Genomic DNA, 21,664 nt, shown 5'->3' with positions numbered 1-21,664 from the left:
TTCATAGAAAAGCACATTTGGAATCAATGGGGACAGAGATTATGTAAAGAGTCAACTCTGTGGCCCAGGACACTCAGAGTCAGAGTGTAGACACCTGCACAGAGTCCCAAAATCTGCTCAGGGTTGGAGCTTAGAGATCCCAGCCCTGGTCTCATACCATTCTGACCTGGACTTACTCAGGAATTAGTACACAAACCAGCTTGTGAAGATGCCTCACTTCACTCTGTCCTTAACAGAATGTTGACAGAGAACAGCTGAGCTTTAATGTGCATGGCTCCTGTGTGGCAATTATGGGGTCCAAACTGGTTGAAACAGTAAGAGCAGAGAAGGTGGTTGCTTCATTTTACCCACCAAAAGCATTTGAGCACTTGGACCATCAAAGCTTCGCCAAGGACTTGCTATTCTTGCCTCATTTCAGGCTTGGAGGCTCGCAGCTGAGGCTTCTCTCACTCTCTGCCCCTCCCCAGCACCCCACCTGGCCCAGTTGCATGAGGAGAACCTGGTGGCCCGGAGGATGAATTGTAAGCCAAACCAGCCACTCATCTATGACCCAGAGGATTTCAAGAAGTTAACAGCATGCAAAGCGAGCATGAGAAAATGCTGTTAGAGAGTAGAAGCCACTACACCCGACTGCTGGATGTGCCAGGAGAGGAAATGGAGCTTGAGGAGGAGCCTTGTAGTGCATCGGTCTGGGAAGAGTATGAAGAGGGAGGAGTCAGGGAAGTTAGTCCAGCTCCTGGTCGTTTTTGAGTAGAACAAAGATCACAATCACATAACCTATATGTACCTTCTGACTTTAATGGAGATTCTGGATATTTGGGAGGATTTGCTGAGTATTGGGAAGAAGTGAGAGTGGCTCAAGATCGAAGATGCCATCAGAGTTCTCCAGTGCCACAAGCCTGTGCATGCAGAATATCTGAAGAAATTGAAGCTGGGGAGGGGGAGTTTCCCTATCAATGGAAACTTCATGAGAGGGCTGCCTAGTATATACCTCCCCGCAGACATCTCTTATCCACCTAACTTTAAAAATAAATCATGCCTGGGGCTGGAGTGGTGGCACAGCAATAGGGCATTTATTTGCCTTGCATGCAGCTGACCTAGGACTGACTGTGGTTCGATCCCCTGGTGTCCTGTATGGTCCCCCGTACCTGCTGGGAGTGATTTCTGAGCAAGTAGCCAGAAGTAACCCCTAGTGTCACTAGGTGTGGCCTACCCCCAAATAATAATAATAATAATAATAATAATAATAAATAATCTAATGTTAGGTGCAACAAGATAGGTGTTAAATTGATCATTGTTGAAGCTATGTGATGGGTATTTTGGAATTTATTATACTATTCTTTAGAATTTTGTATATGTTTTAAATTTTTCATAATACACATTTTAAACTTTACTTGTAGGCCTTTCTCATTCTTTAGGCAAATTCATAGCCCAGAGAAACTTACCCTTCTAAAACCAAAGGTTTATTCCTGAGCTAAGTTTGTTGAAAGCATTGTTATTCCTTCAATGCAAATTCTTTCACTGAATGTCTATTTGCACATGAAAAAGAAACAATACCAAGGCAAGGATATACATATATATGCATTATATGTGTATATATACGTATATATACACAAAGCTTCCATGGTAAACATCGCTGCATTTCTAGGTGAGTCAATATTCCATATTTTATACTTTTTCTTTTGTAAAAATGGAATTTTTTCTGCTGATAAAAGTAATTTTATTTTTAGAATATTTGTTTTTTGTTTTTTGGGGGGTTTTTTGTTTGTTTGGTTTTTGGTTTTTGGGCCACACTCAGTGGTGCTCAGGGGTTACTCCTGGCTATCTGCTCAGAAATAGCTCCTGGCAGGCAGGGGGACCATATGGGACACCGGGATTTGAACCAACCACCTTAGGTCCTGGATCAGCTGCTTGCAAGGCAAACATCACTGTGCTATTTCTCCGGCCCCTATTTTTAGAATATTTGAATCATTTTTTAAAGTCTTTGATGATAGAATGTCAATAGCAAGAGCTATAGCATCAAAACTAAATAAATGCGATTACATAAAACTAAAGTTTCTGTATGCAAAAGAAACACTGGCTAAAACTAGAAAACAGCTAAGGGAATGGAACCAAATTTTGCACTCAACACATCAGATAAAGGGTTTTTATCTAGACCATACAAAGCACTCGGAAAGGTTAGCTCCACAAAATCTAATAAAGCCATAGAAAATGGGGAGAAGAATTGAATAGACACTTCTCTGAGGAAGACTAATGGATGGCCAATAGACACATAAAACATGTTCACCATCACTCATCATTACAAAAATCCAAATCAAGACAACAATGAGGTATCACCTTACATCACTGAGAATGGCACACATCAAAAATTAATGGGAATTGGGGACAGAGAGATTGCACAGTAGTAGAGCATTTGACTTGCAAGTGGCTGATCCAGGATTGATGGTGGTTTGTATTCCTGCATCCCATATGGTCCCTCGTGCCTGCCAGGAGCAATTTTTGAGCACAGATCCAGGAATAACTCCTGACCACTGCCAGATCTGGCCCCCAGAAAACAAAAACAAAAACAAACAAAAAATAATTAGAACAATCTCTGTTGGTGGGGATGTGTCAAGAAAGGACCTCTTATCCTCTGCTGTTGGGAATCCTGTCTGGTCCAACCCATATGGAAAACAGTATGGAGGGTGCTTAGTAAACTCAGAATTGAGCTGCCATATGACCCGGCAATCATTCTCCTGGGTATCTATCTCCAAGATGGAAAGACCTTCATCCAAAAATATGTATGTACACTACTATTCATTGCAGCACTCAGCACAATAGCCAATAATTGGAATCAACCTAGATGCCCAACAACAGATGAGTGAATCGCAGTAAGAAACTATACAATCATGCAATTTACAGCACATGGATTAAACTAGAAAAACATTATGTTAAATGAAGTAAAACAGAAGAAAAAGGATAAATACAGATTGATAGCACTTATTTGAGGTACCTAGACAAGATTCCATATATACACACAATACTCCATGAAGAAACACAATGGTCTAAATGGTAGAAACTCTAACGCCATATGTACCAGGGTCTCCCCAATTCTGATCTATTATCCCTCCCTATTTAACCCTCTTTACCCTCAGTTCTTAACTCAGTAGGCGCTGAGACCTGCCCCAATAAGTCACCACCCAACTTCCACAACAAAAAGATACCCTCTCAGACCCACATCTTATGCAGCAAGCACTCCTGCTGATTCATTCTATATGGCCCTTCTTCTCACACCCCCTCTAAATGTGGGCTGTTGTATGCTACTGAATTCAGCTCCAGAATGACTCCCAACTCAAGGATACTACCTGATCCTTTACTGCTGCAAACCACTTCTCAAACTCTACAAGACTCTACAGGGTGGGATGAAAATGTTCCCTGGATCTCACCCACCCCCCGAGAAAATCTCAAAAAACTTAATGGGAATATCTATATTTTTATATGTTTAATACCTCAACAGTAATGCCACTTAGCATCTTCATTTCCAATTGTTAAAGTAGCCTCTTCCATCCCTATATTTTTAATTTTCAAAATTATTTATTTTTTAATTTCTGTATATAATTTTTTAAATTTTGCTTATTTGGGTTCTGCTTGGTACGAAAATCTAGAAGAAAAAGTCTTGCTGGGGATAAAAGCTCAAGTCAAAACCAGGACACAGTAATTGTATAGCCTGTCATTTTTACTGCCAAATGCACCAGCAATATAATATGGCACCATTCCCTTTTACATAGGCATACTAAATAAAAGGGAAATCCTATGAATAGAAACAAGCTCTTATCAACTAGGAATAAAAACCCATAATTTTATAATACAGGGGCACCTGCCACCCTGAACATTGTCATGGGGACTCGACTTAGACTCCATGTGATAGGACAGTGGCCCTCCAACCCTGAACCTCAGATCCCAACCATAGAACCTACACAGTTCCCTGCAACAACACCAGGAATCAAACTCCCCCAGGGAGTTCTTAATACTGCTGTGGCACCAAATCACGCCAAATTAATATGACACCCTAATGATGAGGAAACAGCAACACTTGATCTAAGAGCAGGTTGCCCTGCCTCACCACCTAAGAGTAAGATGAAATCAGAAGACACTCCATTCTTTGATTTGTGAAAAAACCAAGATCACTAATTACAGAAGACTGACTTTGACAACTGTGATTGAGCAGAACCTTTACTGAAACCAATAAGAAAAACCCTAGTCTAGGCTTTGGCCTAGGATTTGTACAAAAGCCAAGATCTTTAATTCCAGAGGTCTGACTTTGACAAGCAAGACTGACAAGCAAAACTTCTGGAACCATAAGAAATACTTTATCCAGGGCCTGAGAGATAAGATGGAGGTAAGGCATTTGCCTTGCATGCAAAAGGACGGTGGTTCGAATCCTGGCATCCCATATGGTCCTCCATGCTGCCAGGGACAATTTCTGAGCATAAAAAAGCCAGGAGTAACCCCTGAGTGCTGCCGGGTGTGACCCCCCCCCCCAAAAAAAAAGAAAGACTCTATTCTAGACTTTGGCCTAGGATCTGTGCAAATGCCAAGACCTCCAATTATAGAGGACTGATTTTGACAACCACAAATGAGCAGAACGTTTTCTGACACCATAAAAAGACTGGGATTCTACAATAAGCGTGTCTGGAACCTGTAGTTGTTCCCACGACATTATACTTCAAGGAAGGAGAAAACCTGTATCTCTGAGTCCAACAGGATTCCCTTTCTAATTTCCCCAATAATAAGTGTGCCTATGAAAAATAAACTGTGTCACATCAACCCTTCTTTTTGTTTTTTCTGGAGGAGGAAGAGAAGGAGGAAGAGGAAGAGGAGAGAAGAGAAAGAAGATGAGGAGGAGGAAGAGGAGGAGAAAGAGGAGGGGAGAGGAAGAAGATGAGGAGGAGGAAGTGGTGGTGGAGGAGGAAGAGGAAAAGGAGGAAGGAAGAGGAGGGAAGAGGAGGAAGAGAAGGTAGGAGGAAGAGGAAGAGGGAGGAGGAAGGAAGAAAGAAACCAATCCTTCTTCTTTTTCTGTTTTTTTCTCTCTTGTTGTTATTTATTGTTGCTATTGTGCTTTTTGTTGTTGCTTGTGTTGGTTATTTTTGTTTGTTTGCTTTTCTTTTTCTTTCACTTTTCCCTTTTTTCTTTTAAATTGATGCTCCTAGACAGACTCCTCCCAGATATACTTTTTTTTAATCCCAACAGAAATGCAAAACTTAAACTGAACTTAAATGATTTTTCTTAAACTTGTTAGTTATTTTTTTTTTATGTAAGATTTCCCCTTTACTTAGTGTGCCTTTGCCGGGGGAAGTGGTGCTACATTATAATGTCTGTATATTTGTGGGTGGATTGATGGGATAACCGAAACAGGTCACATACCCAAAAACGAGGGGGAAAAAAAGGGAATTAAAAAAGTATATGCTCACCAATATATATGTAGGACAATCATTTAAAAAAGATAAAGAAATAAATTAAAAACAAAACAAAACATAACAAAAACAAAAAACAAAACAAAACAAAAAAAATAAATAAAAATAAAATAAGTTAGCGAAGTTTTTAAGGAACCAAAGTGGTGCAGAGGACTACCTTACATTTGGGGGAGAGCAGGTAAGAGGTGGTGTATTACAGGTTTTATGCCTATGTTGGAAGTACAGTTTTTCCCATTGTCTTTTGGGTTTTTCTTGTGGTGTGTGGGTTCCCAGGCATCTTCCTAACACATCCCCTGACCTTCTTCAGATTATTAAAATTTGCGGCAGGGAGGTCTTGGAAGAGTTCTTGCATTGGGAGACGAGGTGTGGGTTTATCTGGGTGTCCCCTCACCTGGGTGCAGGGTACTGGTTCGTTGGAAGAGTTCTTGCATTTCAGGAGACGAGGTGTGGGTTTATCTGGGTGTCCCCTCGCCTGGGTGCAGGGTACTGGTTCGTTGAGTAGGAGGTCGATCTTGATGCCTAATAGAATAAGGACTGAGGGTGAAAAATTTTAATATGGTGGAAGATCTGGATGGGATTGAGGGGTAAAGGGATAGTTGGATTTCCGGAGGGGAGAAAGGGGAAGGTATATGGGAAGGGTATGAAGGAAGAGAAAAGAGAAAATACCTTAGAGAGAAAAGGGGAAGAGAAAGAGAAAAAAGTAATAAGCAGAATAGAGAAAAAAAAAAAAGAAAAGTAGTAAGAAGAGAGTAGAGAATAGCAAGGGAATGCTGGTTTAATTAAAAGTGTTCGAAGAATCGAGCCTGTGGTTTAAGTCTGTACGTCTCAGGTACTGCTTCGATGATCTGAATGATCACGTGCTTCAATTCCTAAATGGAGGTATTACCTAGAGATAAAGTGTATGTTAAAGAATTTTCTCGTGGCCATCTCGTAGTGCATGCAAGGTATGGTATCCCGTGTGGTATCCCGAATTGCCACCTTAGTTTGTCCGCCCTTTGTATCCAAGGGCGCCTGTGGACAGAAAAGCTGAGAGGTTATTTAAAATATAGTAAGATAAAGGCATTAAAAGGTAGTGTTATGGTATGTTGCCATTGCAGTCGGTGATTTCCCTTGGTGTTCTATACTTGTGTTCCTGTATACGAACTCCAAGGGATTATTGTGGGCCTTTGTTGTAGAAGTCTGATTACCTACCTGTTCTCTCTATGCTGCCGTTTCGGTTGTTATTGTTTTCTTTATGGTATATTGTGTAATCAAAATTTTGCATTATTCCTTTTTCATGTATTTTGGACACTGCTCCCACGTATATGTTGACTATTACAGTGTTCGGAGTTTCTACCATGTTAAACCCTGTTATTTGATTGTTAAGTATTAGTTGTATATAAAATATGTGTTCTAGGTGTTTCAGAATAGTGCTACCATTCTGTATTTTTCTTTTGTCTTCTGACTTACTTCGTTTAACATAACATGATCTAAGTCCATCCACGTTGCTGCAAAATCTGTGATTGTATCATTTCTGACTGCCATGTAATATTCCATTGTGTATAGATACCACATCTTAATGATCCATTCATCTGTTGTTGGACATCGAGGTTGGTTCCAAGATTTGGCTATTATACTGATTGCTGCAATAAATAGTGGGGTGCATACGTATTTTGGAATGAATGTCCTTCCATCTTGGGGGTATATGCCTAGGAGAGCAATTGCTGGGTCAAATGGCAGCTCAATTCTGAGTTCTTTGAGCACTCTCAAGACTTTTCTCCATAGATGTTGGACTAGGGGGGCATTCCCACCAGCAGTGGATGAGAGTTCCTTTCATACCGCATCCTCGCCAACAAAAGTTGTTTCCATTATTTTTGATATGAGCCAACCTCACTGGTGTGAGGTGATATCTCATTGTTGTCCTGATTTGGATCTCCCTGATGATGAGTGAATGTGAGCATGTTTTCATGTGTTTGTTGGCCATCCTTCTGTCTTCCTCAGAGAAGTGTCTATTCATTTCATCTCCCCATTTTTTTATGGCTTTATTTGGTTTTGAGGGGCTCAGCTTTCTGAGTGCTTTGTATGCTCTAGATATCAGCCCTTTATCTGATATATCAAGTGAAAAGATTTTTTCCCATTCTATTAGCTGTCTTCTTGCATTAAGTAGGGTTTCTTTTGCCATGCAGAAGCTTTTTAGTTTGATGTGGTCCCATTTGTTTATATTTGACGCTAACGTTCTTGCCATTGGTGCTCCATTCTCAAAGACCCTTTTGATATAAAGGTCTTCGAGTGTTCTGCCTATTTTATTCTCGATAAACTTTATAGATTCAGGTCTAATTTCCAGGTCTTTGATCCATTTTGAGTTGACTTTTGTATAAGGAGTGAGATATGGGTCGATTTTCACTTTCGTACATGTGAGTTTCCAGTTGTACCAACACCATTTGTTGAATAGGCTTTCTTTGTTCCATTTCATATTCTTGCCTCTTTTATCAAATATTAGTTGGCTGTATATCTGAGGGTTTATGTCTGGGAATTTTGTTCTGATCCACTGGTCTGAGGTCCTGTCTCTGTTCCAGTACCATGCTGTTTTAATTACTATGGCATTATAGTATAGTTTCAAGTTAGGTAAGGAGATGCCTCCCAACTTCTCATTTTTCAGTATGTGTTTGGCTATCCTGGGTCTTTTGTGGTTCCAGATGAATTTTGTAATTGATTGATCTATTTCTTTAAAGAATTGTGCCTGGATTTGGATAGGGATTGCATTAAATCTATATAGCAGTTTGGGTAAGATAGTCATTTTGACTATGTTAATTCTACCTATCCATGAGGATGGGATGTTCTTCCATTTCTTTAGATCGTCTTCAATTTCTTTCTGAAGTGTTTTGAAGTTTCCCTGGTATAGGTCTTTCACTTCTCTTGTAAGGTTGATTCCTAGATATTTGATATTTTTTGATACTATCTTAAATGGGATTGTATTTTTAATCTCTCTCTCCTCAACTTCATTGTTTGTATATAAAAATGCTACTGTCTTTTGTGTATTGACTTTGTATCCAGCCACTTTGCTGTATTGGTTGATTGTTTCTAGAAGTTTTTCTGTGGACTCTTTATGGTTTTTGATGTATATCATCATATCGTCAGCAAATAGAGCTAGCTTGTGTTCCTCTTTCCCTACTTGAATTCCTTTGATTCCCTTCTCTTGTCGGATTGCTATTGCTAGGACTTCTAAGGTTATATTGAATGAGTGCAGAGAGTGGACAGCCTTGTCTAGTTCCTAACCTTAGTGGGAATGCTTCTAGTTTCTCGCCATTAAGTATAATGTTGGCTGTAGGCTTTTCATAAATAGCTGTAACTATCTTAAGGAAGGTGCCTTCTAACCCTATTTTGCTGAGTGTCTTTAACATGAAAGGATGTTGGATTTTGTCAAACGCCTTCTCGGCATCGATTGATATGATCATGTGGTTTTTGTCTTTCATGTTGATGTGATGTATCATGTTTATTGATTTGCGTATGTTGAACCAAACTTGCATTCCTGGTATGAATCCCACTTGATCGTGATGTATGATCTTTTTGATGAAGTGTTGGATTCGGTTTGCTAAGATTTTGTTGAGTATCTTTGCATCTATGTTCATTAGTGAGATTGGTCTGTAGTTTTCTTTTATGGTGGTGTCTTTGCCTTCTTTGGGAATGAGTGTGATATTAGCCTCATAAAAGGAGTTGGGTAGGATTCCTGTTTTTTCTATGGTTTGGAAAAGCCTATGGAACAGTGGTAATAAGTCTTCTTGAAATGTTTGATAGAATTCACCTGTAAATCCATCTGGACCTGGGCATTTGTTCTTAGGAAGTTTTTTAATTACAAACAATTGGCGATTGTTAATTATAAATTTTTTTTTGAATGCTGAAGTCTTACAGAAGTCAGGAGGCATTCCCGTGGCATTCAAAAATAACCATTTTACCTCCTGCCAAGCTGTTTTCTTACAGACTTCCTGCAGCTTCCCGCAGTCCTGTCCTCATTCACTTCAAAACAGCCTGTCACCCCTCCTGCTAGCCCACCATTCCTGCCGGACCTGTTTCTGACTGACTCTGCCTAAGGGGAATGCGGGATGATACTCTGCCTGGCAGCCCTTCTATAAACCTTCAGCATGCCCACTGCTACCAACAACCCTGCTGACCTCCACTGGGGAGCTGAGACTCATCAAGGCATACATGTGACACAGGTCATGGGTGTGGGACCTTGCTTACTCAGACCATATATGCGCCCCCCCTGTCCAACTATCAAACATTTGCAATCAAACCATTGTGGTTAATAACACTTCCATCTTCATTGAAGCCCCCAGCTCCACTGGACATTCTCCCCATATTGTTACTAAAATGTTTCTTGCTTATCATGACTATTAGCTTTGTTAATGCCTAGATTAACCATCAAACCTATTGGTCCAGTTTCCACCTGGAACCTCATCCTGCAGATGGTCAACGCCTCCACCATCACTGACCCTGCCTATCTGCTATTCATCTCAACCGCCCTTCTGCTTTGGCGACCCCCTGCCTGTCTCTGACCCCCTCGCCCTGCAATCCAGCCCCAAGCCTCACTTCGGCATCACCTTGGAACAGGTGGTGGAACTTGATCTTTGCCTTTTGGTACCCAATATGATTCCCCCTAAAATTGTAATCAAATTCTTGTGGTTGATTTCTCCTTTCAGTTCATGATTGCCCCCAATTTAACGTTTTTTGCCTGTTTCACTAGCTTATCTCCCCCATTGTTTTACATTTGTTTCTTTAGTCCTAGTACCACTGTGTTTTGGTTGTTTTAATGTCTAAATTGACTGTTAGATCAAAAATTGCCTTATTACCTCTTAAATATAATCTTGTGTCTCTCCCCCGCTGCAGTACAAAAATCAAACACTGCCATCACCCTAGCCTTATTAAAAGGCCTAGGTGTTATTGGTGTAAGCACAAATATTTATTCATTGGTTCATACTCTAGAATCTGCTAATGCCTTATAACTGTTGCTAAAAATGTTTACAAACTTAAAGAAGTTTACACTACTGTTGATTTCCTAGCAAAGAGTGCAGAATAACCGCCGTGGTTCAAAATTAACATTTTTTTGAGGGAGAGGGGAATTTGTGTCATCCTTAGAGTAAAATGTTGCTTTTTAAAATAAATTCGGCTTACCTAGAGATAGCATCAACACATAGAGGATAATTTAGTAAATAGACAAAAAGATATAGAGCAGAGTGAGAGCTGGTACAAAAATTGGTTTTCTACCACTCCATGGATAACAACAGTGCTCCCAGCCTTTTTGGGGCCCTTCATTGGCTTTATGTTGCTAGTTTCCTTTGGTCCTTGGGCTTTTCGCAAACTCACCACCTTCGTAAAGAATCAAGTGGATGAAGCAACCAGAAAGGACTCAAAGGTTCTGTACCAACAACTATGCACCTCAGAAGACCAGCTGACACCTGACATCTCCCCTCCTGCCAACTCTCCGCCACTTAAGTTTGAAGTTATCGAGGAGCTGGCGCATAGACCTCAATCTGTGCGCTTGCGCCTTGCCAAGCTTTGGAAACGACTGAATCAAGGGTAGCAGATGCGGTGACTGGAAGCCCCACACCTCTTCACCCAGTGTGGCCAGTCCACCGAGGCATGTCTGTCCCTTCCATATTGTATACTAAACACGGGGAGATGTGGGAGATCGAGCACCCCACATATCAAAGGAACTCTGAATGAATTTTCCACCGCCTGCCTGATTCAAGCCACAAAAGTTTACATAGCCCCGAACCAACAGAAAACTCTGCAAATAAATTTAGCTCAGCACAAAGAATCTGGCTTAACCAGATGCCTTAACCTTTCCATGGAACCTGTTTTTGTAACTGCTCTCAAGCATGTAGTTATAGATATGTTTTTGTAAAGTTTAAATTATGATCCTTATTGCTTGTACAAAACATATATCTAAATGGAAAATAGGCTAAACAAATAATTGTATTTGCGTAAATATCAATTAGCTATTTGTTTAAGAATTTGCTTCCCCTCCCCCATCCTGCCAGGTTCCTCTTTATCCTTCCCGCCATCATAATGTGTTTATGCTCCCATTGGTTAAAATTGTTGTACTTGTACAAATCTGATTGGTTTATGTTTCAATCCTATGTTACTACTCCTCCCACTGAATCAGGGCATAAAAACCCTGATCTCCCTTCAATAAACCTCTCGACTGGCAAAATAATAATAATAATAATAATAATAATAATAATAATACAAAGATCATAAAAAAAATAACAATGAGATTTCATCTCTCCATGGAGAAAAGCACTCATCACAAAGGACACACAAGACGAGTATCTATCTACTATGCTTTAGGCCAGCAACATGTAACTCTCAAAAGAGGCAAAACTAGCAGCAAAAACTCAAGGACAAACAGGCCTTGAAACTTAGCGAATTGAGGCCCCTTTGAAAAGGGAATGAAGCAGGTATTTAGTCCTGCTGAAGCATTAGTGCTGAAAACACAGACCCACAACAATTGCCTCCAGTCCAATGGCCCAACTTGCCCTTTCCCCACCAATTTATTTCTGCAGATGCTTAACTGACAAAAACTCCAGGTATTCTGGTTTTGTGACTGATATCTCCAGCGGCTCCTTGGAGCTAAGGTGGTCCACCTCTCCCAATACTTCTGTACCCCCAAAGTCCAGACAACCATGAACATGAAATACAGCTGCTGCCGTATGAGCTCATCAATACAGCTCCACTGAACCTCAAAAACTTGAACCACGTGGCCCTGTAACACTCCATATTTTAATACTGACTTCTCAGTAGAAATACACCAAATTAGATGCAATGTTATCATAGAAGTCACCTAAGCCCAACAAATAAAACAAATAGTACATTCAATTAGCAATATACAGCTTAGTAAACCTTCAGACAATGACATAACGATCCCATTGTAAGATATGACAATTTTCTTTTATTAGGTTTATTTTATAATTCTATTACCATTCCAAGCAACAGTAAGTAAATTATTCATACCTGCCAAGGGGCGGGCTTTGGGGATATTGGAAAACTGGAGATAATGATGGAGGGACTGTTATCATGATAACGCGATTTTTGAGTGCCAGGAAAATTGAGTGCCAGAAATAACTATTCTGAGAAACTTTGTAAATCACTATGTTTAAAATAAAGAAAATTAAGATATAAAAAAAAGAGAAATGCAAAACTTAAATCATCTTGTTGTGCCTCATAAATGGAGGGGGGGTAAAGAAAGAAAAAGTTGATGGTATCAGGAGCAAACAGGTGAATAAACACTGAGTGAAAATAAAGTGTTCAGACCTAAATACCAAACCCAAAGTCAAAGACAACAGAACCAAGATATACAATCTATAACAAGTTATATACAAAAAAGACCTGTTACACTAGCAGTTTAGGGGGCAAAGAGGGGAGGTATGGAATGCATGCTGGGAACAGGGCCAGAGGGAGGACAACACTGATGGTGGGAATGGCCCTAATTCACTGTCACTATGAACCTTAAATATAACTGTGAAAGACTCAACATTGGTCACAATAAAAATTTAATTAAAAAACTGAAAAAAACACATAACTGCATGCCTAGAATATTTTTCAAATTTTAAATGTATTTGCATAAATATTTATGCTTTTTTTCTTTCCAAATTTAAATAAATTTGGGGATTCATGGCACAAGTTAGTCCCTTCCACTAGGATATTTTCAAAATCTATTATCCTTTTTTTGTTAATTTTTAAGTACATATATAACTATGCTGTTGTACCTCAGAAGTCTTGTGTTTTGTTTTGTTTTGGCTTTTGGGCTACACCAGGCAATGCAAATGGTTATTCCTAGCTCTGCACTCAGAAATTACTCCTGGCAGGCTCAGGGAACCATATGAAATGCTGGGGATTGAATAAGGGTCAAACACATGCAAGGCAAAGGTCCTACCTTCTGAGCTATCACTCCAACACCCCTCAGAAGTTTTTTGTTGAATATTCAGAGGCTTTATGGGATTTGTGTTACTTCAGCCACTTACAGCTTCAGTAGATATAACCAGAAAACTGAGTCAGAAATCCTGACAAAACATTTTCCTCACCAAATTCTAGAGCAGGATAGAATAGGACTCTTCTGATTTGGATTTATTTTCTAATTTCAATACAAAAATCTACCATTCACTAAGCACAGACTAGTAAGAGCCATCATCTAAAAGGACAAATAAATCACAATAAACCACACAATTGCAATACTAGCTGAAAATGCCTATTTCGTTTTACAGAAATTTCCTTCTATCTTCTCTGGATCCTCTTCAAAATAACATATTATTTTCTCTCTGCAGTTTCTGAATCTCATGAGATTTTTGCTGTTTGGGGCACAACGATTTTCAACTAGGAAACAAAAATCACCACTCTGGATTGAGGGAATAAAATCCTGTTTTCTCATTTACTGATTCCTTTATCACACTAGAAGCCAGCCATAAAATTTTAGCTCATTTACTTATGATAAATATTACTCAAGATATATCATAATACAAAAAACACAATTTACAGCTATCATACAGGACAGATAGATTCTGTGGTCCTTAGTATAGGCTGACTCCAAATAGCCTAGGGAATTTCCACCATTTCCTATTTTTTTAGAAATATTTATTGAGATTCTCTAATTAACAATATTCTTTTTTTATTTTTGGGCCACACCCAGCCTCGCTCAGGGGTTCTTCCTGGCTCTATGCTCAGAAATCACTCCTGGCAGGCTTGGGGGACCAAACAGGATGCCAGTAATTGAACCCAGGTCCATCCTAGGTCAGCTGAGTGCAAGACAAACACCCTACCACTGTGCTATCTCTCTGGCCACTCTAATTGACAATGCTCTTAATAATGGTCTCATGTGCACATAATCACAACACTATACCCATCACCAATGTACCCATATATACACCACCCATCACCAGTACACATTTCCCACCACCAATGTCCCCAGTTTTTTCCCCCCATCCTCCAACTGCCTTTGGGATAAGTATTCTCTCTCTATCTCTGTCTCTCTCTTTCTCTTTCCCCTTTCTTTCTCTCTCTTTCTCCTTTCTTGACACTGCAGTTTGAAGAAGTACCATGCACATCAGTTTATCCCCTTTCAGCACCCATTTCTTGTCCATATTTATTAGGATTTTTTGTTGCTAAATTTTAGTTATTCATGGTACTTGGTATCAGTGATAGCATATCTCCCCCTAGTGAAAATTTTAGGAATGTATACTAAATCCATTCTAGGAAAAAGATTTTTTTCCAGATAATAATCTTGTCCAAGTCTATTGGAAATTACTTTTAAAAATCCTAATTAAATCTTAACAGTTTATATGTATGAACAAATTCTCTATACTCTTCTAATCAGTTGTATTTCTTTTTTCATTTTTTCAACCTGTTATATAGGTAGTGTTTTCATGTATTTATTATATAGGTAGTTATATAGGTAGTGTTTTCATGTATTTAATACAACTAGCTTAACACCTAAATTTCAGCTCTAATAAAGATATTCATAGGTTTAGGTAAATAATTTTGTAAACTCTGGGAATAAATTCTTTTTTTTTTTGGCTTGTTTTTTTGGGGGGAGGGGTCACACCTGGCAGCATTCAGGGGTTACTCCTGGCTCTCTGCTCAGAAATCACTCCTGGCAGGCTCAGGGGACTATATGGGATGCAGGGATTCTAAACACCTTCCTTCTGCATGCAAGACAAATGCCTTACCTCCATTCTATCTCTCCAGCCCCGAGAATAAATTCTTGTACAAATAGTAATCTGTCCCCTTATTTTGGAATATTTAATTGTATTAGGAGCCAAGTAATAAAATAAAAATTACTCAAAACCGGGGCCGGAGAGGTGGCGCTAGAGGTAAGGTGTCTGCCTTGCAAGCGCTAGCCAAGGAAGGACCGCAATTCGATCCCCCGGTGTCCCATATGGTCCCCCCAAGCCAGGGGCAATTTCTAAGTGCTTAGCCAGGAGTAACCCCTGAGCATCAAATGGGTGTGGCCCAAAAAACAAAAAAAAAGTACTCAAAACTGTATTTTTATATTTAAAAAAATTATTTTTATGTTACTTGTGAGTTCTGCCTGCACATGGGAAAACAACTAACCTAGTTTATCAAGAATAAGTAGTGTCAGATTTTCTAAAAAGAGGTTCCATGGAATATGTCTGATAGGGAGAGGGGGAGAGGGAAATTGACCAGACCCAACCATCAGCACTTCAGCAGTTGCTCCGCCATTACAGGGGCTGGGACAGGCACCCTTGGAGGTGATCCACACTGTCTGACAAGTATAGGGGGGAAATTGACCAGGCCCAACTGGCAGCGGTCCTGCAGCTTCTCTGCCATTACTGGGGAAAGGACAGGCATGCTTGGAGGTGAAACACACTGTCTACAGGTAGAGGGGGAGGGAGAAATTGACACAGGCCCTGACCTCTTCCACACCTTCTGACAGGTGAAGGGAGAGGGGAAACCTTGCTGTGGCTGGACAAGGCAGAGGGAACCTACAAATTTTGACAAGTAAAGTGAGGGAGGAGACTTGAGGGTAGGGCCAAAACTCAGCGACTGCAACCATCATACCCACCTAGAACCACAGTTCAGAGAAGGGACCCAGCCCCAGGCATAGGTAACAAAGGAGGACTGAAATCTGAAGGCAGTACACTCCAAGCCAAACCACCAAATGCAAAGAAATATGGGTAAACTAAGGAAAACACTAATAATTGGGGATATGGAGAGAAATCCCAGAAAGTTTCCAAGTCCACCGAAATGCACAGGCCCAATAGATGAGGACATAAAAGTGGCAATGCAAGCATGGCAAAAGAAATCAAGGAATCACTAGCCAGCGAGTTCAGGAAATTCATAGATAAACAAATCAACCAACGCAAAGAAGAACTTTTACAGAAGATGAGAGAATCCATACAAATGGAATTAAAGAAAATTTAAAAAAAAAAAAGTCTTCGCAAGCCATAATAGAGAAATTGCACAGTTGGAGAATCACATAGATATTGAAGAAAAACTACAAACCAAAATGAGAAATAAGCCAATAAAGAAATAAAAAGTAAAGCATTGGAAGAAAACTTAGGTATTTAATGAACAAAGACAGAAAAAATAATCTACAGACTGTGGGAATACTAGAAGGGGAGAACTAAGGAAAGGGGAAGAACAAGTGGTGAGGCAAATAATAGCAGAAAACTTTCCCACCCTCTGGAAAGAGGCTCCAGTGCAAATTCAGGAGGTGAGAATAGTCTCTAATAAAATAGACCCTAATAAACTAACACCAAGACATATAGTAATCCAAATGGCATAGAGAGAGAGAGAGAGAGAGAGAGAGAGAGAGAGAGACATGAACTCCTTAAAGCGATAAGGGAGAAAAAACCTCAAGTACAAAAGAAGGAACATAAGAATCAAACCAGATCTCCCATTTGAAACAGTTCAAGCAAGAAGACAGTGGAATGACATATTTAAATGACTGAATTAAAGAAACTTCCAACCTAGAGTCCACTACCTGAAAAAACTCTCATTCATATGGGAGGGAGAACTAAAAACATTCTTAGACAAAAAAGAACTCACATTATTTGCACAAACAAAACCAATTCTAAATGATCTACTCAGAATGAACTACACAATCCAAACCCCCAATTGTAACAACAACCACCCTGCTCAATACAACCAATATCAATAATCTCCTTAAATGTCAATGGACTAAAATCTCAATTAAAAGACACATAGCAGAGTTAGATTAGAAAACAAAAACCTCACTGGTGAAAGGGGTGTTCTGTTTATGACTGAAACCCAAGTACAATCATGTTTGTAATCATGGTGCTTAAATAAATAATTTAAAAGAGAAAAAAACGGATTTCTGCTCCCTGCAAGAAACACACCAAAAAGTACAGGATAGAAACAGGCTTAGAAAAAAAAAGGTGGAAATCAATTATTCAAGTCAATGGAAAACAAAAAGCAATCTGGGAAAGCCATTCTTATATCAAAACAAATTGCATTCAACTTTAAGTAAGTGCTCAGAGACAAAGAGGGTCACTACTTATTGATCAGGGGAACACTAGACCAAGAAGTACTAACTCGGGTCAATATTTATGCACCAAATACAAAGCCAGCAAAATATGTAAGGCATTTGCTCACAAAGCTGAAGAAACATATGGAAGGAAATGTGATAGTAGTAGGAGATTTCATTACTCCATTATCACCACTGGACAGATCCACCAGACAGAAAACTAGCAAAAAAATAAGAACCCTAAATGAGAAATTAGAAGAACTGGGGCTAATGGACTCATATAGGGCCCTCCACCCCCAGAAAGCAGAATACACATTCTTCTCAAGTGCACATGGAACCTTCTCCAGAATAGACCAAGCCTTAGAATATATACATAACTTGCATAAAGTCACAAATATAAGGATTAATAAAAGCACCCTATCAGATCACTATGCAACAGAGATCAAGATTGATTCCAAAAAGAAGTTATGAAGAAAATCCAACACCTGGAGATAAAACAACATGCTGCTCAACAACAGCTGGATCAAAGAGGAACTCAAGGAAGAAATAAAAAGGTTCCGTGAGGGGCCGGAGAGATAGCATGGAGGTAAGGCATTTGCCTTTCATGCAGAAGGTCATTGGTTCAAATCCCAGCATCTCATATGGTCACATGTGCCTGCCAGGAGCGATTTCTAAGCTTGGAGCCATGAGTAACCCCTGAGCACTGCCGGGTGTGACCCAAAAAAAAAATATTCCGTGAGACAAACGATAATGAAGAGACAAATTGTCAAAATCTATGGGCCACAGCAAAAGTAGTAATTAGTGGGGAACTCATAACAATACATGCCTATGTCAGGAAAAAGGTAAATGACAAAATCAACAGTTTAAAGGGGCACCTTAATGAGCTGAAAGAACAGCAGCAAAGAAACCCAAACACAACTGAAGACAAGAAATAATAAAAACCAGAGCAGAAATAAAGAATATAGAAACTTAGAAAACAATACAGAAAATCAATGAGACCAGGAGTTGGTTTTTCAAAAGAATTAAACAGATAGACAAACCACTGGCAAGACTCACAATAAAAAAGTAAAAACACCCAAATAAATAGGATCACAAATTAAAGGGGAGAGATTACAACAAAACCCCAAGAAACCCAACACATCATTAGAACTTATTATTAAAAACTATACTGTCAGGTTAAAGAACCCAGAGGAAACGAACAGATTTTTAGAAAAATATCATCTTCCAAGCCTAGATAAGGAGTATGTAGGAAGCCTAAATAGGCCAATCACATCTGAGGAAATTGAATCAGTAATTAAGAAACTCCTCAAGGGGCCAGAGAGATGGCATGGAGGTGAGGCGTTTGCCTTTCATGCAGGAGGTTATTGATTCGAATCCCGGCACCCCATATGGTCCCCTGTGCCTGCCAGGAGCAATTTCTGAGCCTGGAGCCAGGAATAACCCCTGATCACTGCCGGTGTGACCCCCCAAAAAAAAAAAAAGAAAAGAAACTCCTCAAGAACAGAAGTTCAGGTCCAGATGGTTTTACAGGTGAATTCTATCAAACATTCTGAGAAGAATTAATACAACTAATCCACAGGCTCTTCCAAACATTAAAAAGACAGGCATCTGGGGCCAGAGAGATAGCATAGAGGTAAGGCAGAGGGTCATTGGTTCGAATCCCGGCATCTCATATGGTCCAATGTGCCTGCTAGGAACAATTCTGAGCATAGAGCCAGGAGTAACCCCTCAGCACTGCCGGGTGTGACCCCCCCCAAAAAAAAAAAAGAAAGAAAAGAAAAGAAAAGACAGGCATCCTTCATAATTCCTTTTATGAGGCTAATATCACACTCATTCCCAATTATGGTAAAGAAACCACCAAGAAAGAAAACTACAAACCAATCTCACTAATAAACATAGATGCAAAAGTCCTCAACACAACCTTAGCAAACCGAATCCAGCACTACATCAATAAGATTATACACCATGGCCAATTGGGTTTCATCCCAAGGATGGTTCAACATATGCAAATCAATCAACATCATACACGGGGCCGGAGAAATAGCATGTAGGTAAGGTGTTTGCCTTGCCTGCTGAAGGTCGGTGGTTCAAATCCCGGCATCCCATATGGTCCCCTGAGCCTGCCAGGAGCAATTTCTGAGCGTTGAGCCAGGAATAACCCCTGAGCACTGCCGGGTATGTATGACAAAGAAAGGGAGGGAAGGAAGGAAGGAAGGAAGGAAGGAAGGAAGGAAGGAAGGAAGGAAGGAAGGAAGGAAGGAAGGAAGGAAGGAAGGAAGGAAGGAAGGAAGGAAGGAAGGAAGGAAGGAAGGAAGGAAGGAAGGAAGGAAGGAAGGAGAGAAAGAAAGAAAGAAAGAAAGAAAGAAAGAAAGAAAGAAAGAAAGAAAGAAAGAAAGAAAGAAAGAAAGAAAGAAAGAAAGAAAGAAAGAAAGAAAGAAAGAAAGAAAGAAAGAAAGAAAGAAAGAAAGAAAGAAAGAAAGAAAGAAAGAAAGAAAGAAAGAAAGAAAGAAGAAAGAAAGAAAGAAAGAAAGAAAGAAAGAAAGAAAGAAAGAAAGAAAGAAAGAAAGAAAGAAAGAAAGAAAGAAAGAAAGAAAGAAAGAAAGAAAGAAAGAGAAAGACAAAAAGCACATGATTATATCAATAGTTGCAAAGAAGGCTTTTGACAAAAGTCAACACCCATTCACTCAGCAAAATAGGACTGGAAGGAACATTCCTCAAGATAGTTACAGATATCTATAAAAAGCCCACAGCCAACATTATTTCTTTTTTTCTTCTTTTTTTCTTTTTTTTTTCAGGCTAGTCAAGTGAAGCAGTGGAAGTGAAGAAGGAACAAAGAAATCTGTAACTGACTGTGATCAATTAATTGTAAATATTTATAATCATGGTGCTTAAAGAAAGACTATTATAAGAAAAGAAATTAAAATATAAATCTTCTGTCATTTTTCTTCTTTCTCTTATTCTTCTTCCTCCTCTTTTTCCTATTCTTCTTCCTCCTCTTATACTTCTTCCTATTCTTTTTTTCACTTTATTAAATTTTATTCTTGAATAACTTTATTTTTGCATATTTTAAAAACATTTGACTAACACATAGAAGCTAAATTGGTGATGGGAATTAGGAAGGAAAAAATGTAACTCTTGTCTTCTACCATTTGGATACTTCTTCCTTTTCTTTTTCTTTCTCTTCTTCCTTTTCTTCTTCCTCTTCTTCCCCTTCTTTCTCCTTTCTTCTCTTCTTTTCCTTCTTCCTCTGTCTCCTTTTCTTCCTCTTCTTTTTCGTTTTTCTACCCTTCTTCCTCCTTTTATTCTTCATCCTCCTCCTCTTCTTTTTACTTCTTCCTCTTGTTTCTTTTTACCTTTTATTCTTCTTCCCCTTCTTTCTCTTCTTCCTCTTTTTCTTACTCCTTTTCCTCTTTTTATTCTTCCTCAAACACTTCTTAATATTCTCTTCCTGGGTCTCTAGGACTCCAATTATTCCTATATTGTTTCTGTGGAGTTTATCAGACTTCTATTTTCATCTGTTCCCATGTTTGAGTAGTTTATTCATTGTCTGATCATTTGCTTTAAGGTTCTTTTCCAATTTCTTCTGCTGTACGGAGTTGTTCTGCGTCTCATCCTCTGGCTCACTGAACCCGTCCTCAGCTGCTGTTATTCCTTTGGAGACGCTTTTCATTGAGGTGTTCATTTCATCTACCAAATTTTTCAGACCTCTTATTTCACTTGTAAGTTTTGTCATTATGGTCTGTTTAGATCTATGCTTGCTTTGAGTTCTTTGAGCATCCTCCATAGTAATACTCTGAACTCTTATCTGAGAGGCTATTCAGGTCATCTTCATTCTCTATGCATGGTGTTGTCCTACATTGTTTCCCCACTGCAACACTTGTATAGTGGTTTCTACTATGTGTTGTGCGGGGGTTCATGGGTTAAAAGATGCACATGGCCACAGAGCAAAGTGAAACGGCCATGCTCCTCAGGCTCCACCTATTGGATGGGGCCCTTACTGGGTTTGGGCCCTGGAAATTGTGTTTTATGGCGTCTTCTTCGCTGCCTTGTGCGGAAAAGTAGACAGGGAACAAGGCAGCAGTCCTTTCTCCTGTGTTCAGGAGAAATGGTTCTCTGTGTCCAATCACATGGCAGAAATCAATACCCACCTCATTGGGTGGAGCCCTTACTGGGTTTGGGCCCTAGAGATTGTGTTTGATGGCATATTCTTGGCTGTCTTGTGCAGAAAAGT

At 39.5% G+C, this 21,664-nt stretch overlaps 1 pseudogene; it reads left to right on the top strand.

Moving 5' to 3' along the window:
• The first annotated feature begins 514 nt into the window (after positions 1–514).
• Positions 515–21,664, top strand: part of LOC125998857 (diphosphoinositol polyphosphate phosphohydrolase 3-beta-like) — a 63,050-nt pseudogene continuing 41,900 nt past the window's right edge.

The sequence above is a fragment of the Suncus etruscus genome, chromosome X (genome assembly GCF_024139225.1).
Source record: "Suncus etruscus isolate mSunEtr1 chromosome X, mSunEtr1.pri.cur, whole genome shotgun sequence".
NCBI classification, from domain to species: Eukaryota; Metazoa; Chordata; class Mammalia; order Eulipotyphla; family Soricidae; genus Suncus; species Suncus etruscus.
The sequence above is the reverse complement of the archived record's forward strand: the minus strand, read 5'-3'. Positions and strand labels throughout refer to the sequence as shown.